At 38.3% G+C, this 10,812-nt stretch overlaps 1 long non-coding RNA gene across 1 annotated transcript; it reads right to left on the bottom strand.

Moving 5' to 3' along the window:
* Window positions 1-5,495: 5,495 nt before the first annotated feature.
* On the bottom strand, window positions 5,496-10,352 carry LOC307007995. Its single transcript, XR_013799741.1, has 3 exons — window positions 10,233-10,352; window positions 7,726-8,202; window positions 5,496-6,465 (listed from the first exon to the last, which is right to left on the bottom strand). It is a non-coding gene; the product is annotated as an uncharacterized lncRNA (long non-coding RNA).
* Between the last annotated feature and the right edge of the window lie 460 nt (window positions 10,353-10,812).

Genomic DNA, 10,812 nt, shown 5'->3' with positions numbered 1-10,812 from the left:
ATTTTCAGGTGAACTATCCCTTTAAGTCACTGATGCTGTTATTAAATCAGTGAGTTGAAATGAAGCTCTAGCGCAAGTTCTGCCGGGAAGACTAAATTGTTACGTAACTTATTACCTTCTCATCTGTCCAATCATATCCTAATACTTTTGGTATAAAAGGTTGGTACTTACACACGTCTGAGTTTGCAGATGCTGTAGTAAAATAAAGACCTAAATGTGTATTTTGGACTTTTTTTCACCACAAGTCTGAAAGAAGACATGTTATTGAAGACAAATATCCCAAAATCTCAAAATTGACCAGTGAAAAAAACCCTGATGTTTTTGCCTGCCGTGTCTCGCCTTAAGGAGCAAATTACTCTCCTCCATCCCCAGCTCCTCCTCTTGTGCAGTCAGTATTTGGCATTCTTACTTACCCTTGAATCAGACTAAAATTCTCTAATTATGTTGTACATTAAAATTAATGAATGATATCTGCAATAGATTCAAGTTGTATCTGTTATATTTACCCTAAGGGGGGTTATTGCTGCTCTCCCTGCTCTTACACATGCTAGGCTGTATGCCCAGAACAGAACCATACCGCCAATCCTAACTGTATAATTGTCGATCGTATTTTGATGATAGTGGTCCTGACAGAAGTCCTGTGGACCACTGTTATGGCACTTTAATGGTGATTTTACATCCCTTTTGAAGCTTGAAAGCCTCAGTCGGCATTCACTGTAATTGCATGGAAAATACACATACAGATGCTTGTGGTGCAGAGTAGTAACAGATGCTTTTTAAAGTGTGCATTTTATGAGTGTGAGTAGCAGAAGAACGCTAGAAATGTTAAGTGGATGGGAAGCAAACTAAAGCTTCTAGAAATCTGACTCACTAATTTTGAAGTCACGGCCGGTCGGTCTGCTTTGAGAGCTCCTAATCACACAGAACGTCACAGTGTATCTGCAGAGAGTTGGCAGGAGGAGGCGGCACAGCAATGAATGTGTTATTTACAGCAGAGAGGCTGCATGTACTCAGAGGCAGAAACAGCAACCTGGCCACAGCTCCACAGCTGCTGTCTCCTCAGACCTGAAGGATTGCGTAGAGGAACCTCCCAGATTTAACACAATCTAATGCTTAATGATATAAATGGACAGGTTACTTGAAGGTACAGCGGGGCAAAGAAATACCTTACAAGAAATTAAGAGGCAGCCAAAATGTTCGCCACATCAGATTTGTTTTCTTTTTTGTGCCTGTCCTTAGCTCAAACGCCCCATTTTGCTCTTCAATACATCATAAAGCATTGAAGTAATTTGTATTCAGAAGTTATTCTATTAACATGCGCTGCTCAGAAGCATTCAAATGTCAAGCTGATGATTTATGCATTCCAAATGCTTCTACGCTCCAAGGTCTGGTGCGACGTTCTTTGCATATGAACAGGAATGACAAAAAAACAGGTATCATGTAATAGAATGTCATCATAAGATTGAGTGTAAGACAAATGCATTCTGGTTACTTATTCCAGAGGTTTTCAATTTTTACATGGACCATCAAATACATTATAACAATCTCCTTGTGACAAATCCCTTTCCTAAAATACAAAAAACAGCTGTTTCCATGTATAAAGACCTATTTATTATGTTTAAAATTAAAAATATTATAATATGTGTAAAATGCACACTGGAAATTATGTATTTTTTTCCAAGCAACATTAGAGTAAATAAACCAAAGATAAATTAAGGCTACCAATAAGTTTAAAGAACCTTTATTTAGTCTCTGATTTCAAAATCAGATTTTTGATGATTTATTAGAAAGCAAATTGTAATTTTATTTTAAAGTATTTATATTATTATTATTTATTATTTCGGTAACACTTTATTTTATAGTGTTCTTTTTATGCATGTTACATGTAGTTATAACAATAAATTATGTATGTATACTTGCATGCAACTAACCCTAAACCAACCCATTTTCCTAACCATAACCCTATAAGTTCCCTATAAGCCCTATAAGCCCTGAACATAACAGGGAGTATAAATACAAGACGGCCATAATGAGAGACAGGTGCAAATCATATGTAACCATAAGAACAAACAAGGCCATAATCAGTAACCAAGGGACCCGAAACTAAACAGAGCAGGGAAACAGGAACTACAGGAGACAAAACAGAATATCAAAATCAGAGTCCATAACCGTGACACATGTCACTATAATTACCTTTTCATATCTGTAATTAATATCTGTAATTACAGCTATAATTACACCGTTGACCCTTCCCTTCCCTTTTAACCCACCCTTAAACCTGTCCATAACACTAACCTTACCCGTATCCCACCTCAAAGTTTTGCAATACAACATGAAAGAACATAATAATTAAAGACACCTAATAAAGTGAAACCACATGTCCTATTAAGGTAAAGGATTTGCTCATGACAATAAGCTCCTGGAAGATAAACGTCTGCACAACCCAATTAATATTCGCGTGTTATGCCTTGATTTCTCGTCGTATTGCAGAGTAGCAAAATATGGCGCAACGCCTCCCATTATAATCAGCGAAGTGGTCTACACTGTGATTGCGACGCGCCATGGCAGATTGAATAGTTGATTGAATTTTGCAGTGTGCACAAATAATTAGCCATATTTCCTTATTTTAACTTTTTACCTCTTTCTCTAGCATTACTCCCGGAGCTCCAGCATGCTTCCAACAGATGGCAATATTGTGTCTTTGGAATCTCCTCTTGCCACGACTCACCTCGGCGTGAGAGAGCAGCTCTGTAAACCCCAAACAAATGAAGGCTGAGTTAATCTCCTTCGAGCGGGGTGGTAATGATTACAGCTAATTGTGAGTGAGTGGGCAGCACTATTAGAGCAGGACCCACAGCTCTGGCATGCCTGTAATCTGCACAGGCAGGGGGGAGAGAGATATGGGGGGCTTATCTCTCTTCCCTCCTGCCTGTGGAGTGAGGAAGTGTGCGGCGTGCAGCTGAGACTGATACTCTTATATGGGCCGCACGGGTCCATCTGCCTTCCATCACTCACATCATCCTCCTGCTCTTTTCCTAGAATCAGATCGATCGATCTTGGTCTGTTTTTTTTTTTTTTTTTGGCTTACAAAAGTCGAGCCTTGTTTACATGCTGAGAGAGGAAGAACTGGGACGTTATTGTTGCATCAGCTCTCTCTGGCTCACTCTCCCCCTCTTAAGAGGCCAATTACACATCAGAGAAACACTCACAGATAATCTCTATCCTTCTGTCTCGTTCTTTCTCAACTTCCTATATCATCCTTCTTTCAGATCAGATCATTCTTCTTTATTTAAAGGGGAAGGGGTTAATTTATCTGTCTAGGGTCACCAGATGGAATTGCAAAAATAATGACTCCTTCTTCTGCCATGTTTTAGATCCTCACTCCCTTGGCCTCAAGAGGCGCGCTAGTGACTGACGCTATAGAGGCTGCGGTCTTTGTAAGTGCTGTCTAACCTTGTAAGTGTTCCCGCCTCCCGTGGCGGAAACCACGGTTCGAATCCCGCTCAGGGGTGCGTTTCCCGTACAACTCGCTACCATAGTACGATGCATCGGTGGAGAAATCAACTACGACGTTTCCCGAAACCGTATGTCGATCGCAAAGTATCGTTCATCTACGTTTTATGACGTCTCACACGTGGTGGACTAATAACTTATTTTAATTAATCTGTTTGAGATCGAATTAACGCTAGATTTTGTCATATAAGTTACAGACATGGCATCTGAAGACCATTTCTAATTTTTCTCAGTTATTTTGCTTTATTACCAGACTCAATATTTGGCTCGTTCTTACATAGTAGAGCACGTTCGCACATGCACAGTCTTCAAAAACGGTGCTTTAAATCTCTTGACGAACTAAAAGGCGTAAATTGCATGTGTATGTATTCTAAATAAATAACACGGGTTGTACTGAATGTCAGCTTGCTTATTTTGCTAAAGATAAGGATTTATTCAGTCTACATCTCATGTAAACTAGAAACTATGCTTCTAACCACAGCTCGAGAGCTGTCGTTCCAACCACACAAGTTTTTGGGATGCTGTTTGCGAACGTTCGTTGGAACGATGGTTACGGGAAACACCAAATCGTTGAACTATGCTGATAACAACGGAACTTGCGACCATAGTTGGCTAACGATGCTTTTGGGAAACGCACCCCAGAGCGGGTCGAATAACTTTGGTGTAGCTGGCTGCGTATTAAGGTTTGCAATGGTTTTTAAAGATTTAGCCCAGTTAATTAAAAGCTTTTTACTTCACCATGAGTGCCTTAAGAGTATTTCATCTTCATAATTTGATGTCTACCTCCAGTTCATCCAATGAGCACCAGTGGCTGCGTAAAGACACCCGTGCGGCACTCTCTGCTTCTGTTGATTTGTGAGAAAATAAAATGTTCAGGGAAATCAACCTACAAGTGATTTATACTAAAGTTCACAGTGAAATAGATGTCAACTAAATCTATTAAAGTTCAGCTGTAAAAGTAATCACATGGACTTGATTGAAGTCATGACGACCTTTAAAAAAAATGTAGGCCTACGTCATACTTTGAAGTAGTCTCATTTTTACCTTGAAATGTAAGTGAGAAAGAGCACACATATTCAGTTTCATAGCACTCAAGTGCAAGTTCCCCAAATGACACTTAAGTATATAATGAAGTACAATTACTCAAGTAGCTTATACAGCTGCCTACAGCCACGCTCCAACATCGACTGGAATGGATTGCCTTCCTGGAAGAGTGGGAGAAACTCAAGGGATGTATTAATGCATACATTTAAAAAATATACCCATCACCTTTAAATAAGAAAGAACAAATCAGCTAATCTCAGGCTTCATCTCAGCCAAGGTCGTGACTTCATAAAGTCTGCAGTGCAGATACGGATCATTGGATGGAATATACTTTCTTCCTCCTGCATATTATCATTGCTGTCATGCATTATCACTCGAGGAGAACTGTGTGATATGTGTTGAGTCAACACGCAAACCCGCTTTCATTGCCCACACTGAAGATGATAAGGGGGCAAAATGCTTACAGACACACATGCACACATCCCACATACAGAGCAATCAGAAGCTCTGTCAGAAGAATGCTCATTGTTTACGTTAGAGGAAAGGAAAACACACTGTCAGACATTATCAAGAGTTTAATTCTTACCACAGGAGGTACAGGTGAGTGATGCACTATGCTGGATGTCTGCAGACATTCATAATCAGCAGTGATTCATCACAGATCTTGGACTTCTGACTAGCTGCATAAAGTCTGATTCACAGCTTATTCTGGCCAAGAACCACCTACTTTAACAGGAAGAGACTGTCTGACCAACATGTAAAGCAACAAATCAGTTTTTTTTTTTTTTGTGCAGTTGAAGGGTGTGTTTATCTGAAGTAGTTGACGTTACAATAACAGACCAGCGAAAAACTAATTGAAATAATTGCACAGTGTCGGTCAGCAATCAGTTGTACAGACAACACTGAGGAAATTAGAAGAAATGTGCTTACTAGGGTTAGTAATCCTATCCAGAAAGTTATAAGTTATAATACTTCTGAAAAGTTTGGGCGGTAAGATTTTATAACGTAAATGAAAGCAGTCTCTTATGCTCACCAAGCCTGCATTTATTGGATCAAAAATACAGTAAAAACAGTAATATTGTAAAAATGTAGTTTATACCAGTTATGGCAACATCTGTCTTTTCACTAGATCTGTTGAGAATTAAATTTGTGGATTTTTACAATTGTGGTTTTACAAAGAAATGACTTATTGGTACAATAGTAATGTCACTGCTAATAATTGTGGTCGTTTGGTTCTGCCAAGACTGAAGATTTGATTTGATTTGAAGGCTTTGATTTTACTGAATAGCATTTAATAAATAATGCATTCACTCATGTTGGATTGACCCTTCTTTGTTTGTTGAACTTATTAATGTAGGTTGGTTTAACACACACACCAACTAAAATTAGTAAACTCTAAAAAGTCCTGAAGCGGGTTGCCTTAAACCTTTAGGTTTTGTGAACTTAAATTTTTATGTTAAAAAACTCAATATATATTGTCAACCAAACTTAAAAATCGAAGTTTGTTCAACTAATTGACCTTCAAGTTGAGTAGCCTAAACACAAAAAAGTATCTTCTCCCTTGTCCTGCTTTGTTTGTTTGGACAAGGTAGTCCCACACCACACCTAAACTCACACCATTAATTGGGCCAGAAGCTGAAAAGTCAGATCACACAAAAAGAGAAATGTTTTGCAAGAGCCTTACAGAGCCACAGTGTTTAACTCTGCAGGAAGTTAATCTATGATTGGCTGATTCTGACATTAAACTAGAATCCGAGAAAGTTTTTTTTATATTGAAACCCTCTTTGCCTTTAAATGAACTGAATATTTTTTACACCAATAATTGTCTATATAAACATGCATTTTTTAACAACAATAAAAAGCCTGGAATTCTTCTATGTAGTCATGCACCAGACGGTATGAATCCCACTGAAAGAAAAAAGGAATGCAAAGCAATTCAAAAATTGAATCAATTCTATTCGGCCATACTGATTTCTTTCTGCTGTGGATACATCGCAGTTGTACGAGGTTCATTGATTGTTAACCTCGGAAGAGATGTTTGTGATTGGTGTCAGGGAGTCACGCAGCAGAATTCACCTAATCTCACCCTGTTCAGCGCTGCCTGATCCGCTTTTATAATGTGCATCTGCGCAGCTACTTGAAGGCACCATGACAGTGGATGTGTCTAGAATCTTCCAAGTCAAAACTGAATGTGAACCTTTAAATCACAGAGAACAATTCACCTACCGTCAGAGCTGTGGAACATGGACAGTGCATTATGTGTCTGTCCATTTTCCCTCCATGTTCACTGTCTGTAGGCTACATAAAAAAAAGACTGTAAATAATAAAAAGAACATAAATAAAATTAATAAAAAAATCACGATTTAATAATGCTCATAAGGGCAGTTTATGGATGTTATGAACCCCAAACCCTGAGTAGCCTACTAACTTTGCAACACTGTTGCTTCATGTGCTGTGGACATGAATGAGACTTCAAATCACGCAGCTTTTTGAGAGGTGTGATATAAATTTTAAAGCAACCAGACTTACATATTTCACCTGGCAGACAGGCAGGCAAAAAAAGACAGAAAGAAATGTGTATAAAAAAATCCCTTGGACTTACATTTAAGTAACATTCAGACTCTGAAAAAAAGTTGATAAGTTATAGGCTAATAAATAAATAATGATCTATCTATCTATCTATCTATCTATCTATCTATCTATCTATCTATCTATCTATCTATCTATCTATCTATCTATCTATCTATCTATCTATCTATCTATCTATGTATCTATCTATCTATCTATCTATCTATCTATCTATCTATCTATCTATCTATCTATCTATCTATCTATCTATCTATCTATCTATCTATCTATCTATCTATCTATCTATCTATCTATCTATCTATCTATCTATCTATCTATCTGTGCTACTTGCTAATCTACAGCTCTAATATTTATAGTGTCATTTTTTTTTAAATAATATGACTTAAATTCAATCTGGGTTTATAAGAAATTCACCCAACCCTAACCTAGATAATAGTGTAAAATTATTGCATATTATACAGACGACCTGCCACTTGCAGGTTTTACTCAGTGCAGATCTGTCAGACGCAACTAGAGCAGTCAAGCCTCCCTTTTGTTGTTCTGGCACAGTTTGGTGCCAAAACACCTGAATCTACTTACCAGACACTTCTCCAAGCCTTCATTAGCAGAGTCAGGTGTGTTAGTGTCAGGTAGGGCACTCAGTAAGTCTGAATACGCTGTCACTCCATGCGGGGAAGATCACTGGCCCCTGGTGCTCGAGGTGTAGGCCTCTGCGGTGACTTGTGAGAGGTAAGTACAAGATTTCTGTTGTTTGACTGGAGGAACTGTCTATGCGACTGAATGTAGCACATCCACATGAGACCTGGCTGTGTTTCAGTGGGCCTGGTGAGTGTTTGTTTTTCATGACAGAGTGAGGCTAATGAGACAGTTGGTAGAGAGCCAAAACACGTCTCGCTCTTCTTTCCTCTCTTGTTTACTTGCCGTTGAATAATGTATGTATGACAGTTAGCATCATATGCTAGTCCTGCACACTTCTCATTTGTTGCTGCTCTTGCAGAAGATGCGTTTTCCTTTGATCCGGCAGTGGACGTTCTTGTGAGCGGTGTTTTAGTCGACCTGTCAATGAAACACAAAGACATAGAGGCCTTTTGAAGAGAATCTGTGACGTTCAGATCTGAAACTTTAAAGAGGACTTCAACAGAGTTGTGTTTAGCTCCGAATAAGGACAGTATTATGCAGTTTCACCTTGTGTGACTCCATTCTGAAAAGGCTCCTCTCTGAGTAACTATCAATAGGATTGAAAAGAACTAACAAAACAAGTTGAGAAAGCCATTAACTGTACATTAATAGGGTTTTGACCTTCAAAACATTGGGGAGGTGAATTGCGCGCAACCGTTTCCTGTTAATCTGGCAATAAACGGTTGAGCCACGCAACAGCAGAGCGCCGACTTCATGAAGCGTTTGAAATGAGCTTCATCCGAGTGGACAAGGGTCTGACCTCCAGGCACTGGCACTTCACTCAACACTTTGGATAAAAGGTGACATATTGTAAGACTTAAGTGCTGCCCAGGATGGAGAAAATAATTGGTTTCAAAGGGAAGACTGCAGCCAGATTCATGCCCCTCATTTTTCCCCGCTAACGGGCCTTTGGAGAGGTACCCTCATCAGTTTAGCTGATGACAGATTGTTGAAGTATTCCTTTTTGCTCCCTGTATTCAAATAACAGCTGTCATTGTAGGGATGCTTCAGAGTGTTGTTAATGGAAGCTCATCAGTCTTTCAAACACTGGGTTCCAGGCCAAGTTCCCATTTCAGAACAGTTCAGGGTGCGGGCTCTTGTTTCCAATGGAAAAGAAGAGATTTTCCTAATTCTTTTTTTTTTTTTTTTTGAGGATGCCCTGTTGGCCTTTTGTATATTGCAATGCAGAGGGTTCTCTCCGTTTTACATCTCTGTAATCTTTCCCTCACAGTCTCATTAAGCTGTTATTTTTTCAGCCAAATCGTTTTTTTTTTTTTTTGCTAATTGCTTTCTGTAATTTCTTTTTGAGATGTGGTTTATGGAACTACTTTGCAAGGCCTTAATTAGTAAAACAAAACACTTAAAGACTTCTTTGAGGATCTGCAGCATAAATGCACATAAACTTTATTCTGCTTGTGCTAAACACTTATGCTATTCAGATTGACTTCTCTCTCAATATACAGCATACTATTAGTACTTACATTAGAAAAAGTTTAATCTCACAAAACCTGCATATTGAGCACATTTAACTGTGTATATATACTACATTTATTAGTATCCCTAGGGCCTAAATTGGCCATAAAAAAAAAATAGAATAAAAAATTAAATAGGACTAAATAAATAAATCACTTCACATTTTTTAATTGAATTTTTGAGGTCTATAAAACATTTATAAAAAAAGAAACACTTATGGAATGTTATTCATATACTGACCTCTCTCTTTCTATACATAATACTATTTTCTACATTAGGAAAAATAGAAATCTCATAAAACCTGTCAAGAACATGCCAGGGTCATATTTTGTACCAAAATAAAAAGGAAATATATATATATATATATATATTTTGTCTCAAGAAAATGTATTAATTGTATTGCATTTACACTAGAAAAAAACATTCTTATTAACATAATTATTATTATTTAGTACCTCAGTTAGGAATAGTTTAGGGGTGAACAAAACCATTAAAGAACACGGCACTAAAGTAAGGAAAAAAGTAAAGAATATTTAGGACCACTGATTTTGTATTTTTGAGGTATTATTTTCATGACAATTACGGTAAGTACATTTGTTCAACCCAATTCTCAGTTGTGTTGAGCAAAAAACAAATTAACTAATTGTACATTGTATTTTTGGGGCCTTAATTATTCCAAATCCTTCTATTTTCCAATTAAACTTTATCATAGAGGGTTTAAGGTTCAAATACATAGCTACATTATTCTGCGCGTGCTAAACACATAAGGCTCTGATATCCCGCCTGTCAGTGTCACAGATTCAGCCAGAATGCCATCAGCCCCAGGTCCTTCAGCTCCACCCACCCGTTCACAATCACCGGGATATTATGATATACCTGCCGCACCTGTCACACCCTCATCAAGCCCCCTTCAAAAGCACACCGCACACACTCACCTGTTGTCCGGTCTCGTCATTCTCCGCAAGAGAATGTATCGACTCGACTACCTGTGATTACTTGCCTTCTTCCTCCACCCATCGATCCAGACTGTTCATCATCTGTGTGCTCACCATCCTGCAAAGAAACAAAGACTCCTTAGTTAAGTGCGTCTGCTCGCTGAACTGCTTATGTTCATCTCCTGTTTATGACAGTCAGGCTATTATCTGACTTTTGTACCAGATGCTGTTGTTCTGGTATAATTATATTGCAAACCCATTTGTTTTACTCCGACATGAGTAATTATTCCTCTTTTCTCAATGCTGATTTAATTCTTTTGAACCATGCCTTTGGATGGCTGAATCTTTTTCAATGATTTTCAAAAACGTTGGGCTTACATTCTTCTCTTTTGTAAGCTCTGATATCCGGTGTCCTTGTTTTAGCATTGTTTCAGACGAGCTGTCGGAATCGAGGAGTGGATCAGTCAAAGACATTAGAGCCAGCATTCATCAGACACTTAATTTACACCTGTTTCTGCTGCGTAAGACAGACAGCCCAGAAACACAATGTCACATCAATCTTCCTGCTGGCTGACTTAAG

Source organism: Phoxinus phoxinus (assembly GCF_949152265.1).
Source record: "Phoxinus phoxinus genome assembly, chromosome: 12".
Classification (NCBI taxonomy): Eukaryota; Metazoa; Chordata; class Actinopteri; order Cypriniformes; family Leuciscidae; genus Phoxinus; species Phoxinus phoxinus.
The sequence above is the reverse complement of the archived record's forward strand: the minus strand, read 5'-3'. Positions and strand labels throughout refer to the sequence as shown.